Consider the following 15,633-nt stretch of genomic DNA (forward strand, 5'->3'; position numbering starts at 1 on the left):
GGAGAGTAATGCCCCACCATGCAGACCAGACAGAAGCCAGGAAACCCAGAGCCACGGCCTTCGTACAAGAATGCCTAGGCCATGTGGAGCATAAAAAGGTGTGAGTCCGGGTGTGAATGATACCCACTGAATGACACCAGCTTCTTGTGTACTTCAACAAAGAACTGGACCAGGAATGTAGAATAAAGATAAGAAATAAAAAGAAGAGAAAGAGCCCTCGAAACAAAGTGAGCTGCAGAGCTGGAACAGGTCTGAGATTCAAAAGTCCCAGGCCCCAGGCATCATGGGCCATTTACACAGCACCTGCCTTCCCTTGCATTTGGAAGTGGGTTTTTCTCTTGTGGTCTGTTTCGTTGTAGGTAGCTATGGCAAAAGGGATATTCCCTCCCAACTGGCTTGGGGGGGGGGTGGTTTGAGGGAGGCAGGGTGGACAAAGGGAGTCTTCCTAAACAGATCTCTACCTCTTTCACTGACACAGGGCCAGAGCTCACCAGAATGGACTAGTCCAGCTAGCCAGCTTGCTCTGAGGATCCTCTGCATCTGCCTCTGGAACGCTGAGATTGCACTCCGCCAGCCGCCATTTCTAAGGTTCTACATCGTCAGGCTTGCCCCAACAGAGGAACAGAGTTTTAAAGGTCAGAGGGCTAGGGAGATGGCCCAATCAGTGAAGTGCTCACTACACATCCATGAAAACATAAGCCCCATAATCCCAGCACCGAGAAGTAGAGACAAGACTGTCCTGGGACTCCCTGGCCAGCCAGCCTTGCCTCATGGGGTCAGTGCTTGGGCCAGCAATTAACCCTGTCTCAAACAGACAAAGTGGGTAGCTTCTGAGGAAGGAAATCCTAGGTTGACCTCTGACGTTCACATGCACATCTGTGATCTGTGTGTGTGTGTGTGTGTGTGTGTGTGTGTGTGTATGAATATATGTGAGTGTGTGAATGTGTAAATATGTGTGTGTGAGGGCATGTGAGTGACAGTATATGAGTATATGTGTAAATGTGTGTGTATGTCTGTGTGTCTGTGTGTGTGTGTCTGTGTGTGTGTGTGTGTGTGTGTGTGTCTGTAGTTCAGAAGTCAACCCTGGGTGTTGGTTCCCAGGACACTATCCTCCTCAGCTTTTGAGGAAGGGTCTCTGGTTGGTGGAACTCACCAAGTAGGTTAGGCTGAGGGATCCATCTGTCTCCACCTCCCAGTGCTGGAATTACAAACGTGCACCACTATGTGAGGCTTATATGTGAATTCTAGGAATCTAATTTAGGTCCCTGCAGCAAGCATTTTATCAACAGACATCTCCCCAATCCCTGGGTTTCCTGAGGGCTACTTGATAACTATCTCAGTTTGGTTTTTCTTTTCTTTTCTTTTCTTTCTTTTTTTTTTTTTTGTTTGTCTGACAGTTTGAGTCAGCTGTTATCCTTGTCATGTGTGGATGGCTCCTGAGGAATGACAAAAAGATTGACCACACACACATATATACACGCACACTCACATGCACACACTCTCACACACATTCACACACTCACACATACACATTCACACACATTCACTCACACACACATTATACACATACACACTCACACACATTTACACACTCACAAATACACTCGCACACACTCACACATATGCACTCTCTCACCCTCGCACATCTGTGCGCGCGCACACACACACACACACACACACTCCACAGGCCTCTGCTATAGGAAATAAAAGGAAGATCTGGCACCATCCTGGTCCTGTCTTACTCCTCACTGTCATCCTGTCTCCACCTCCTTCCAGCAGCAGCACGCAGAGCAGCCCACGGATCATCAACTATCTGCCCTCCTAGGACCACCCAGCAGCAACGCACGCACGTTCTACACTGGCCACTTCAGAGACCTCTGGCATGGTGTTGTGGGACAGCTGGTGTTGTGAATCAGGCCGTTGCCAATCAGAGAACGGCTACTTCACAACACCAGGGTCTCACTGCACTGCAGGCATCTGGCAGCAGCAAGCAGCAAGCATCCAGACACCTGAGTACCAGGACACCAGCAAGAGCACCTGCCTGGGAGCCAACCTCCCCACCCAGGGTCACCCAGGACTCCTCCAGCTGTCTCCAGACCACAGGTGGCCACTCTCCAGCTCCTGCCCTGGTGGTGTAACTGGAGCTGATGTTGATTGTGACACAAATAGCTCAACTTCAGAAGAGAGCACCAACTCTGGGCAGCAGTAGCTTCCCACAAAGGCAACAGCACAAACAGGTCTCCCAGGGTGAGGGAAGATGTTCCCAGGCCCTTAGACAGGCTGAGGGCTCTTAATTGAATGTCTCCTCAGAGGGTCTGGAAACGCACGGAGATTATAGAACTGGGCCCTTTCCCCCTTTGTTTCCTTCCCTTTTTACTTTTCTGTTACTTTTTCTTTAAATTGTGTACATGTGTGGGTGTGGATGTGCGTGCGTATGTGGGGGTGGAAGGGTACGTAAGCCAGGGGTATCTTCCTCAATTTAAACTGTACTTATTATTCATGTATGCGTGTGTGCCTGTGTGAGTTTATGTGTGCCGTGTGTGCAGTTGCCCTAGGAGTTCCAAAGACCGGTATCGAATCTTCTGGAACTACAGATAAAGGGATTATGAATGGGCATATGAGTTCTGCGAGCTGAACCTCCGAAAGGGCAAAAAGAAAAGTTCTTAAACCTCATAACCATCTCCTCAGACCCATATCTATTCACTTGTTTAGTGTCTCTGTGTATTCGTGCTGCCAACACACGGGTAGAGTGATGGATTCTCCACCCAGGGGTCATTGACCCAGCAAATGACCCTCTCCTAGGGGTCAACCTAAAACCATCAGAACACAGTGATGAAGTAGCAATAAAAATGGTTTCGTGGTCGGGGTCACCACCACATGAGGAGCTGTACATTAGAGGGCTGCAGCATTGGGAAGGTTGAGAGCGCTGATGTAGAGGTCAGAGAACAACTTGCAAGAGTTGGTTCCCCCTTCTATCCTGTGGGTCCTAGGTTTGGCAACAAGCACCTTCACCTACTGAGCCAACCCACCAACCATCCAGCTTGTTCTCTCAATAAGAGTCTTAACTGAGCCTGGAGCTCATGAATTCAGCTAGGGTGGCCAGTGAGCAAGCCCTGGGGATCCTCTTGATTCTGCCTCTCCAGCACGTGTGCCCCCATGCCTGGCTTTCAGGTGGGTGCTAGGGACCTAATTCAGGTTGTCACGTGTCTTAGTTAGAGTCTTATTGCTGTGAACAGACACCACGACCAATGTAAGTTTTATAAAGGACAACATCTAATTGGGGCTGGCTTACAGGTTCAGAGGTTCAGTTCATTATCATCAAGGCGGGAGCATGGCAGCATGCAGGCAGGCCTGGTGCAGGAGGAGCTGAGTTCTACATCTTCACCCGAAGGAAGCCAAGAACAGACTGAGCATCCTCAGGCAGCTAGGAGGTCCCCAAGCCCACCCTCACAGTGACACACCTCCTCTAACAAGGCCACACCTTCTATCAGCGCCACTCCTGGGGCCAAGCATATGCAGGCCATCACATCACGCCTGAAAGCACTTTACTGAGTCAACTCTCCACCTCATTAGCAATGGTGTCTTTGACTTGGGCAGTGGAGGAGGAAGAAGAGGTTACAGAGTGATTGTCTTAGAGAGTGACTCCACTGTAATCTGCTAAGGGCTCCCCTAGGGGCAGCTTGTGTTTGTGTCCCAAATGGTCCCAGATTCCCTACACAGCTGACTCCATCCTCTGACAGCAAGATTTCCACAGCTCTCCACTGGGCACATGCACGCATGCACACATACGTATGAGCTTGTCTGTGACAAAGACTGACCAAAGCCACACACTTGGTGTCACTAGGGCACTGAGATGTCAGAGGCCCCTGTAAGGTCACACACATGCTGTTACTTGTGTTGGCTAGTGGTTTTCTAGCCCCAGGTCATAGCCAGAGACCCTTTAGACCGGAAGACCTAAGGTCTCCTGAACTTGTATATTTTTGTGTCTAACAAAATTACTTGTGGCACTATTTTTTTCAGAGCCCAGGCAGACTCTTAAGAGCTGTATAGTATCCTTTCTGACATACTAAGGAAAAATAAAGATCTCCCTCTCTGCGTTTGCGTAGGATAAGGACACCCTTATCCCTGTGCTGCAAACTGTTTGCACGAAGGCTTGTGCTGGGGCCCCATAGGAAGTGGACAAAAGCCAGAACAAAACCTCTGCAAACACTGCTGTGCGTGAAGGTCACCCAGACAGATCCCGGGCGAACCAGAGCCACTTAGGTCTCTGTCACCTTAGAGTTGGAAAGAAGAGCTTCTTGCTTCCGACAATCTCCTGTCCCTAACATTCCTAAACCTCCTTAAGTCCTCTCCTAATCCTCTCCAAGTTCCCATCTACTCTCTTCCGAGATCCTCCTGCCCTCCCCGTGCCCCGGCTTTAGATGCCCAGCCCACCCTCTCGTGAGTGATGCCTGATTGGTGTCCTCATAGATACTTCAGAAAGATCTAGTTTCCCAGTCGAGAGGAACAGGTAGATGCTGGTCCATGACTGTGGCAGGAAGCAGTCCCTATCCTTTGGAGCCTTCCACCCTTCTGCATTCCATTGCAGGGTTTGTCTTTGCCTGGGGGCAGGGCTTCTGCTCATTGACTGTTACAGCCTTCTCCCGGCTCAATGGGCACTGAAAAAGACAATGTCTGCTCAATGAATGGGTGAGTGTGCCCAAGCCATGAGCATCCTCCATGAGCCTCCCTTGCGTTTTATTTAATCCTGCATCTTTTATCCCCCTTTGGGGGTGTTGTATCTATAGCTACTGGTAGAGTGGGTCTTCTGCCAGGCGCTGCCCCATTCCTCTGTTTTTCCTATCAAGTGAGCTGTGGATCCACGCTAACAGAAAGTGCCACCAAGGTAACATCCGTGCCATCGGTCACCAGTGTCCCTGCTGTTCAAACCTAGGCCCTGAAGTCTGTCCCCTGAGCCACCGTGTCATGATGCGGAGAAGCTGGTCACTCCCAGTGACCCAGGAAAGCCCTCCAAATTCTCAGAATCGTCTACCCTGGTGTCTCTAACGAGGTGCCCCCAGCACCGACACACAGTCCTTTATACGAGGCCTTCACCTTGTTTGAAGGGCTTCGTAATGGAATGTGATTCGAAACCTTGTAAAATATGGAACGAGGTCACATCCTGAGAAAATGAGGGAATCTTTTAAGGCCTAGAAGAAAGTCGATTTGGATTTGGCATGATACCAGAAGGTTCTTTTGAGGTTTATATATGACCTTCAAAGGCCGAAGCTGCAAATTCTGCAAAGGCCTACTTGGAGCTCAGTGTTTGGGGGAGCACAGTTTGGGGTTCTCTTCTCAGTTCGTAACTCCACCAGAGCACCACTCCAAGCCACACGTGTCTGCCCATAGTGTGTCCTTCATTCCAAAGTACATTGTGCCTCACTGAAAGCATCATCAATCCCAGCCCCAGAACATTCCAGACCCTCCACTTGGGTGGATAACGCCTAAGGGAAAGAATCAAGATGGTACAACCCTGCCTTTCTTAGCAGTCCGTGCTGCAGGAAGTGGTAAGCTTTTTTTTAATTGCATTTACTCATCCACTTTACATCCTTTATCAGCCTTTCCTCTTCTCCCAGTTCCCCCTCATATAAGTCCTCCCTATTCCACCCTCCAAGTGTCAACCACACCCCCACCCCCTGCACATCAAGTGGCTGTGAGACTAGGCACATTCTGTCCCACTGAGGCCAGACAAGGCTGTCCAGTTAGCGGGCTCCACAGACAAGCAGGCACCAGGCTCAGGGTCAGTCCCTGCTACGTTGGGGGACCTCTGTGAAGACCAAGCTGCTCATCTGCTACATGGGGCCTAGGGTCCAGCCTGCCTGTGCCTGCTCTCTGGTTGGTGGTTCAGTCCAGGTTAGTTGGCTCTATTGGTCGTCCCGTGGAGTCCCTGTCCTCTCCGTGTCCCTCAGTCTTTCTCCCAGCTCTTCTGCTTACTTCTTACTCCCGAGCTCCATCTACTGCTTGGCTGTGAGTCTCTGCATCTCTTTCCATAGGCTGCTGGGTGGAGCTTCTCAGAGGACGGTCATGCTGGGTTCCTGTCTGCAAGCCTAACAGAGCATCATTAACAGAGTTGGGGATTGATTCTTGCCTGTGGGGTGGGTCTCAATTTGGGGCAGTCATTACTCGGCTATAGCCTCCGTCTCTGCTCTGTCTTTGTCCCTGCACACCCTGCAGCAGCACACGTTTGAGGTGGAAGGTTTGTGGGTGGATTGCTGTCCTTATCCTCCCACTGGGGGTCCTGCCCTGCTGCAGGAAGTGGCCACTTCAGGTTCCATATTCCCCATTCCTAGGAATCTCAGCTAGAGCAGCCCCCTTAGACCCTCTGGGGCCTCTCCCCATCCCAGTTCTCTGGCATATCCTAGAAGTTGCCCCCCTGTCTCCAGCCGACCCCCATTCTTTTCCCCCTGCTCTCCCTATATATGATCTCCCCAGGAAGTGGTAAGTTGATATTTTCTGTATCATAACTTCTGTGAGGCCTATGTTTACAGCCCAATTCCAAAAAAAGCAGACTTTCTAAAGTGGTCCAGTGCAGACCACAAAAAAGTGTGGGCACAGTAGGCTTGTCACATGGGCATGTACATATATGGACACACGCACACACACACACACCCTCATATTCACACACACACATACACACACCCTCACATTCACACACACATATACACACACACTCATGCACACACATCCAAATTCACACACACTCACAGACACACACATCTACTCACACACTCACACATGCACACTCACATACATGCACACTCACAGACACATTCACTCACACACATCAACACTCACACATTCACAGACACACTCAAACACATACAAACATATATCCACACACTCACACACATCCACACTCACACACATTCACACATACATACACACACACACACACACACACACACACACACACACACACACTTCAATACCCAGTGTCTTGTCCTTTCTGACTGGTTATCATCAGCTGGCCTTGGCCAGTGCTTTTGGGAAAAACTGGATTCAGAAAAGAAGTTTCCTTCTAACACTGAATACCAAATAGAAGAGTGTTTTCCTTATTTGTTTCTGGAACCTGCAACCTCAGCACCCCTGGGAACTTACTGGGCATGCAGTTAACCAGCCATACCCCAGCTGTGCTGAGTGTTGGCAAGCACCCCATGGAGTTCCACAGCACATTGATAGAAAGAAAAAGAAATGTTGAGACATGGTAAAGTGAGATTGCACACACACACACACACACACACACACACACACACACACACACACACACTCCAAACCAAGCCAGCAGGACCATGTTGGAAAGGAATGAGCCAAGAAAATGGTTTGAACATTGTACACCGGGGAAACTTCCCAGCCTACCGTCTGCAGCTGTGTGAGATGCTTGTGGCTTTCACTGAATACTGAGTAGCAGTTTCTGAAACTCATTCTTCAAATCATAGCAGTGAGTCTCCAGGGACCCTGGGCTGTGGAGTCCTGACCCCTCTTATGTTCTGAACAAATATGCCCAAGGCATGTCTGATTCCTGCCACAGGGAGGCTGCAGGTACTGATGAAAGCCTTAGCTTGTCTCACACTCCGCATGCCGCAAAGACGTACATGCTCTATGGAGTCCGCAGCAGCCTCCTTTTAAGAAGGGGATCTTGAGACTGAGAGGTTCGATGACCTCCCTGGGGGCATCGAAGTGGCTGCTTACCATTGCAGAGTCATGAGCCTTCTGCTGTCTCCAACGCTTTGCTAGGCCCTGCCTTTGATGTGACCCCTCTTCCATGAATGCATATGAAACAGAGAAGCCAGCGTGTCCAGCATAGAGTCCCCATGTCCATGGCATCCCAGAAAAATCACTCCTAATCAGCCTCTGGGCTGACAACCAAACATTAGGTGGTGGCGACAGTTAAATGTGAACATCCTGTGCCTCTTTGACCTCAGAATGTGTTTGTTGTCGTCCATGTTGCCTTGGTGATAGTTATCAGTAACCTTTATGTTCACCATGCGGATGGTCTCATTCATTCTGGATAAACCAGAGGCAAAGACCTTCTAGCCCTAAACACAGCCTCTTCGTTGGTACTGGCCCAGACAAATACTTTTTCCTCTAAGAAAACCAGAGTAATTCAGACCAAGAGTTCTGACCTTTTCCATGATGTGCACTGTGATCAGACCAGGAGGAAGCTGTATTCCACTTCCTGTCGCTACCCAGGAAATTGCACGTATTGCTAATGGTGAGAGAAGAGCATGTGGGCCTTGGGGATAGAGTTGAAGTCCCAAGGTCTTCACCATAAGTTTGATTTTCAGTGGAAAAATAAAAAAAATCTGACCTCCTGTTCCCTCTATCCCCTAAACAGAAACCCCCTGAAGGGGTGTCCCATGGCGTTGGAAATGCTATTTTTAAAGACATTAGCACGAAAGGTGCTGGTAAAGTGCTTGCTGTACAAGCATTAGGAACAGAGTTTGGTCCCCAGCATTCACATAGAAAAGGTGGTTGGAGCAGCATGTCCTTGTAATCCCAGCAGTTGAGAGGCAGAGACTGGCAGACCTCTGGAGCTCGCTAGGTAACCAGCTAAGCAGCAGCATCTCAGAGCCAAGAGGTAGATGAGGAACGCTAAGAAACCTGCCCTGGGCCATGCGGCCTGACCCTTTGTTTCCAGAACCAGAGTTTTTCACGTCTAGTACAAAGACAGTGCCCCCAGGACCCTGGTTGAATTTACCATGTGCTAACATGTGTGTCATCTCAGAGCCCAGAGCCCCCTAAGAAGGCAAGCAGATTCTTCCCAGATTTATATGAGGACCAGTTCAGGTCCCATAGCTGGGCAGTGGGCTATCATACCCTCGGAGGTGGGCTAATCAACTACCTAAAGGACATTCTACTTATACTCTGTAAACAACCCCTGCCATGCACCCCCAGGCTGTGTAGACTTGACTGATTTCAAAGGTTCCTAACTGTCTCCAATTTAAAACCTGGGGCTTGGGGCCAGCATGATGAAAGTGAGAAAAAATGCAAATTAAAACAACCATCAACCATGCCTTTTGGGAAGAAAGGTCATGTGGACCCACAGAAGTTACCTGTGATCCAGTCTTCTCCCACTGGACCGTGAGTCCCTAGGGCAGGATTCACTGTCTATTTTGTTGCATGGGTGTACCCAAAGGTCACACGGTAGGGCTTAGGAGACAGCTGGCGTTTGGTGCAAGACTGTGCTGTGAACGGCCATGGGTTCCTCCACTGACAATGGAATGCTGGAAGCCCAGCCTGCCAAATGTGTACGGTTCTCATGGGAGATTCAGGCTGTCTGCATATTAGCTCAGCTCAGCAGAAAAGGAAGGCCTCTGGGCCCAGAACCCCGTATTGGTAATCTGGGCACTAAAGCCTTCAGCAGAGGCCTCTAGCAGTGAACCTGTGGCTGTCCCAGACAAGCTTTGTAACTGGTTGCAACTTGCTGACCTTATTAAACACAGGAAACAATTCATATGCTGCCTTTCATGAGCTCCAAAGCCGACCTGGCTCCTCTGATGTGCTCACATGGTGCCACGCCCTTTAACAGGGTACACAGCCACCACTGCGCAAGAATAAACCTCTGGAACACAGAGCGTGGGCTGGCTCCCCCATCAGGTTGGCATGGTAGTCGGTATGGTACGTCTGCAGGACCGCTGATTTGCCACTCATACAGTGTCCTGCTGGGTCTGTTAGCAGGAAGGTTGCTTGTGTTCCTCAGTATGTCAAACACGGGCAGTGCTAACAGCCAAGTGGATGCCCTTTCAGGCGGCTTGGGAAAAGAGCATCAACAGCGACAACAAGAACACAGTGTCTCTCTACTCAGGCACAGAGGAAAGTAAGATGGTGTGGCCTAGGGCCTAGAGGGGAGGTCTCAACAGCCAAATCTTAAGTAACAGCTAACCCAGCTGTTCTGTCTGCATTGTCAACTGGAACAAGAAGCCAGGAGACAAGGAGTTAATGCAAAGCTCTGACCTTGTCTTTCTATGCCACCACCCTCTGTGATCACAAAGGGATGCTGGCCTTCTACTCAGAACCCCGTGTGTTCCAGGAGAAAGAAAGGAGAGCTGGAGTCCAGCAGACTTGGAAATCCTGGGCAGAACTCCATCTCTGGACCCCAGAGCTAGGAACACTGGGGAAAGCCAAAGTGTCATGGTGTTGGAGATTGGTTCTAATGCCTTAATTCAATCTGGAAGCTGCGTGTCCAAATGCTAAGGTCCTTGTCACCAACTGGTTTTTGATTGATCAATAAAGATGCCAGCAGCCAATGGGACCCTTAGGGTTTCGTGGGCTAGGATACAGGAGAGAGGAATCAACGTGACTTAGGGCCGGAGAGAGAGATGATCAGATTTAGAGATCCAGAGGGAAGATCATCTGAAATGTAGGTGTAAAGGGAGGAAAAGTGGCCCCCAGAAGGGCTGCCCAGAAGCATCTTGGGCAGCAAAGAAGCTAACAGGGCAGCAAAGTTAAATGTAGATCTAGAAGCTGTTGAGCGAGGAGTCCCGGACGGTAAAGCAAGCTACCCAAGGGAGGCTTAGAACTGGCAAACCCTTGAGTAGCCAAGGCATTTCAAAAGTAAGCTTGTGTGTGTGTGTGTGTGTGTGTGTGTGTGTGTGTGTGTGTGTGTGTGTGTGTGCTTCATTCTCCATCCAAAGAGTTCCTAGACAGGCAGCTATAGTCACGTGACCCGCCTCTACATCACGGTAGAGAATAATAAAGCTAGAGCTGCAAGAAAGACGGCTCCTGAGCGCCCTCACTGCTAATAACCAGCAGTGTCTGAAGAAATGGGCGACAAGTTAACAACTGTTTTGTGGGGCTTCCTACTACAGTTAAGACATAAAAATGTGAGGGGCCGGAGGTGCCTCAAAGCTAAATGCCCTCACTGGTCCTTTCATTCTCAGCATCTTAGAACCATCTCAACTGTTTTAAGGGATACAACGCCTGCTTCTGGCTCCCATGGGTACTGCATGCATGTGATACAAATACAGACATACATGCACTCATTCATACAGACAAAATAAAAACAAGTAAATAAATTTTAGCTGCTAGGCTGACATGCCTCGGGGAATGGGGGAGGAACCTAAAACCTCCACACCTTCACAGATAAGCCCTGAGTTCTCCTGCCGTACTCATCTGACTCCCATACTTAACAGGGATAGAACCACAACGTAGAGTGCTCTGAACTTCGACTTTTCTGGTAGTATGGAGAATTATAATAATAATAAAAAAAATCCAGGTCATTAAATGTCCTTTGCTGAACTGTGCGTTGTGGCTGAACACTCCCTTGAACAAGGTTCCAGGATTTGTTTGTCTGATCCCTTGGTACTAAGCATTCTGACGCTAGTAAAGATAAAATGAGAGGGGTTACAGGGCTTCTCCTCACAGCTAATCTTGGATCCAGAAACTCCCTTCTGAGAATATGGTGAAAAGGAGACTTGGGGGCCATACTTTCGGGAGCTTCTAAAATATCAGCCAAGTTGCCTTCCTTGTGGAAGTGCCCATGACCCCCAAAGTTTTCTCCTACCTGATAAATGGGTGACAGAGGAAGCAGACACAACTGTTGCCCAGCTAGCCTGGCTCCCTGATTGCCCAGCTGAGGTGGGAAGGAGTCACCTGCACAGGCATGAGGCAATGCTAGCCCTGGAGCACAGGCCTCAGGACCTAAGGTTGGCCCCAGGTTCTCAGCCTGGGACACACAGTGGATGATGTGGGCTAGGCCACAGGTCTGAAGGTGTCTGTTAGGCAACCTGGGAAACGGCTTTGATTCCAGCTTAGCATGATGTTGCCCCTTAAGCTGTGTGATCCTTGGACTTCTCACCTCTGTGTTCTAAGACCTGTAGAGAGAAATGGAGACTAATAATGTCTCCTCTTTCCTCTGTCATGTCGCGGACCGAGTTGTGTCTGCCTAAGAGAATATAATGAAGCTCTGAGTCTTGAATGGGACCTTTAAAGAATTAATACTAAACGAGGCCATAAGGGTAGGGTCTTAATCCAATACCACCAGTATCCTCATAAAAAGCGATTCCAAGGCAGATTCAGAGTAAAGGCCTTGTGAGCACTCAGCAACCGTGTGTCAGTCTGCAAGGAAGGAGCGAGGCCCCGGAAGAAACCAAACCATGGTATACCCTGGCTCTGGACCATCGGACTGCAGATTAAGAGGTCCCTAAGACACAGCTGCTGCTTCTTTAGCTAACCTGAAGTGGGTTAGATTAGGAAAGCCACGGGCAGTAAGAAGCCCATGGCTGCTGCTTGCTCTCACCAAAACCTGAGTCTCAGCGCCACATACCCTGAGATACACACACGGCAAGTGTGGTAAATGGTATGCCATCATTCCACCCAACGCCGTGTTCCTCAGTATTACCCCAGCCGTCCTAAGCTGTGCCCGTACCCCAAACCCAGCACAGCTTGTCCTGGCCTCACAAGTAACAGCATTGCCACCATGCCCAGCTTCAAACCCTACCAACGGGCTCTAGTAGGCTCAATCAGGAAGTGCCTGGGAGCTAACGCCTCCCCTCCTGCTCCCTCTGCTCCTGAGACTGCAGCTGCCCTCTGCCTTGGAGGAGAGGGCAGCAGATCACCTCCCCATTCAGCACAGCTCCTGGGCATTCTGCTACAGATGGAGCCCCATTGCCCATACCGCCTCTTGTACGGCTCCTCCCTCACTTCTCTCTCTGGCCCCAGACTTGTGATTCTGGAATGTTCTCTCAAATAAACCTCAGGGTCTGCTTTGAGGGAATCCCAACAGAGGGAAGGCAGCTATGGAGATTCCTGTTTGGTTTGCTGTATTTTTTTCCATTTTGCTTTATTTTATGTTTATTTATTTGTGGGGTGAGCACAGGCCAGGGCACATGGGCGAAGGTCAGAGGACGAATTGTTGGTTCTCTCCTTCCACCACAGGGCCCCACGGACTGACCTCACGTTGCTAGGCGACAAAACACCTTTAGCAGCAGAGCCCACTCATTGGCCACCTGCTCCTTCTTTTTGTTTTTTGTTTGTTTGTTTGTTTTGTTTTGTTTTGTTTTAGTCATTTTCTGTGGGTTTTTTTTGTTGTTGTTTTGTTTTAGTCATTGATTTTTGGTTGTTTTTTTTTTTTTTTAAGAGTAGTTTGAGCTGACAGCAAAACTGAGTGAAAGGTACAGACATTCACTCAACCCCTTGCCTCCACTTTTGTCAACATTCCCCACCAGAGTGACATGTTTATTATTATTACTGTGAGCCCACACAGAGGCTCATCATCACCTGAAGTCGGTAGTTCGCATCAGGGTTCATCAATGTGCACTCTGTGGTGAGTCTGTCATTACCGTGTCAGTAGCAGTACTGCCTCCACCTACACACACACACACACACACACACACACACACACACACACACACACACTCATACACAGTAACACAGACTCACACACATACACACATACTCACATTTACACAGTCACATACACACATACCTACACACTCACACTCAACATATATATACACACACATATACACTCACACACATACACACAGTCATACATACTCTCACACAAACATGCTCATACACACACATACACTCACACAAACATGCTCATACTCGTATTCACACAATATCACACACACATACATACACATTCACACACCTACACTCACACACACACATACACATCCATACACCCACACATACTTACACACAATCACACACTCACAGACTCACACACTTATACACACAAACACACACTCATATATACAAACATACAGTCTCACACACATACCTACATGTTCTCACACATACTTACATGCATACATGCTCATACACACACACACACACACACACACACACACACACACACACACACACACCTGGCAACTACTTTTCTCTGCTGCCCTGGTTGTCCTTATCCAGAGGGGATATGTAGTTGAAATTGTGCACTATGGTGCATTTTAGATTAATTTTATGTTCATTTTATATTGAACTCATGGCTCACCTGTCCTGGCCTCACAAGTAACAGCATTGCCACCATGCCCAGCTTCAAACGCTACCAACAGGCTCTAGTAGGCTCAAGCATGGCAAACATGACTGGCCTGCAGGCCTTGCCCTTCCCCATTCCTTTTCCCCAATGCTAAAAACTGTCAGATTAGATTCCTAAAGCTAGCCCCCAAGGTCTATTTCCTTATTTGCTATCTCCTCCTCCTCCTTGGGCTGACTACCAAGGTCCAGCTATCAAAGTATTGAAGTCCAGCAATCAAAATCCCTTTTGGCTCACCTGATTGATCTACCCAATCAAAGCAAACCAATTCATCCTAACACAGGGATGGGGGAGGGTTTCCTTTCCTGTTATAAACAGCCATTTGCCTACTGGCCCCATCTGTCTCCTCTCTACCCAGAGGCAGTTCTTTGTCCCTCTGGGGCAAATAAATCTCCTTTGTGTTGAGAACTTGGCGTTGATGTGTCCTGGGCTGGCTCTGGCTGTCACCTTCCAAAACCAGAAAACACCTGTTTGGGTTGCCCCCTCTAATGCACTCAGCCCTTGCACAGTTGCTGTGATGTACGGCAGCTGACTTGGGGACACCAATAGACACTCACTCAGAGAACCGGGATGACCGGTCCCTTAAAGGTTGTTTCAGATCTCCCCACATTTTCAGATCAGCTGCTCATCTCAACACAGAATGATCCAGTCTCTAGGGAGACCACTCTGTTACAGCTGGACGGGGACGCCCCCTGCAAGCGATGTTGTCCCAGGCTCACAGCTGCTTAAGCCACTCTCTGCCCAGGGGGGGGCTTTGTGTGTTTTCAGAAGTTTTTGCTTTGGTTGTTTGAAAAGTCAAGCTGGATGGACAGAGCCAATGCCTCGGAGAGGAACACCAAGTAATGACTGTTGAGGAGCGCTGCTCTCTCGCCCCAGGGGACACACACCTCAGCAACCTGGTTTTGGCAAGACTGTCCTCTGTTTGTCCACACAATCACTCTTACAAAATGACCTTAACCAACCTCCTCCTGCACTGACAGGGCCCCAGAGCCAGGCATCTGTCAAAGCAGCCAGTCCTGCCCCCGAGGCCTGGGGAAGTGCCAGAGGTGGATGCTGGGAGCTGGAGAAATAAGATACCCCCAGCCCTTCCTGCAGATAGGCACATTTCACACTGACAGGCTACCGGGGGTGTAGCACTATTTTTATTTAAACCACCAGTTGCCATGGAAACATCTACATAGCCCAATCTTTATTCTAAATCACACAGAAAATACCCTCAGGAAGTGAGAGAGAGAAGCCCTGGTGAGCAGGGGCCACCCTGGGACTCAAACAGCAAACAGGCAATTCCTGGTGTGAGAAGGTCACTGAGACCATCTGTCTGAGCCGGCAGCCACGTCTCTCCCTGTGCCTCACTTTGCAGTTGGAAAGAAGGTTCAGAGAGGCATGGGGGAAGCCTGGGCTCTGTTCGGGTGGCTTGCAAACTGCAGCTGCTCCCGGAATGTTTCTTCTGAAATGAATCCAGCCATTTGTCCAGACTCTAATGGATAAAAGGGGGAGGAGTGGCCAAGAGGCCCTGCTCATAGCCCCACTTAGCTTCCCATACCCTGTAGGGAGCCCGAATCACCAACACCAACTGCAGTGGGGGAACCAGGAAGGCACAGGAAGTCATC

General features: G+C 49.3%; 2 long non-coding RNA genes and 1 other non-coding gene across 13 annotated transcripts in view; 2 read left to right on the forward strand and 1 right to left on the reverse strand.

The window, feature by feature from the left end:
• LOC103690480 (uncharacterized) overlaps nt 1-11,277 on the forward strand; it is a 113,303-nt gene extending 102,026 nt beyond the window's left edge. For 4 of the 11 annotated variants that reach the window (XR_010054544.1, XR_010054542.1, XR_010054546.1 and 1 more), the window contains 2 exons: nt 1-635; nt 1,398-11,277. The exon at nt 1-635 is cut by the window's left edge. This is a non-coding gene — a long non-coding RNA (uncharacterized LOC103690480). The remainder of the gene's footprint in view (nt 636-1,397) is intronic. The other 7 variants (XR_010054548.1, XR_010054541.1, XR_010054543.1 and 4 more) reach the window with 4 other exon arrangements.
• LOC102550701 (uncharacterized) overlaps nt 1-15,633 on the reverse strand; it is a 66,346-nt gene that overhangs the window by 3,852 nt on the left and 46,861 nt on the right. The window contains exon 4 of the long non-coding RNA XR_010054551.1: nt 1-6,086. This exon is cut by the window's left edge and continues 3,852 nt beyond it. This is a non-coding gene — a long non-coding RNA (uncharacterized LOC102550701). The remainder of the gene's footprint in view (nt 6,087-15,633) is intronic.
• Mir138-1 (microRNA 138-1) lies at nt 1,876-1,974 on the forward strand. The gene has a single exon (NR_031885.1). It is a non-coding gene; the product is annotated as a microRNA 138-1 (primary transcript).

Source organism: Rattus norvegicus, chromosome 8 (assembly GCF_036323735.1).
Source record: "Rattus norvegicus strain BN/NHsdMcwi chromosome 8, GRCr8, whole genome shotgun sequence".
Classification (NCBI taxonomy): domain Eukaryota; kingdom Metazoa; phylum Chordata; class Mammalia; order Rodentia; family Muridae; genus Rattus; species Rattus norvegicus.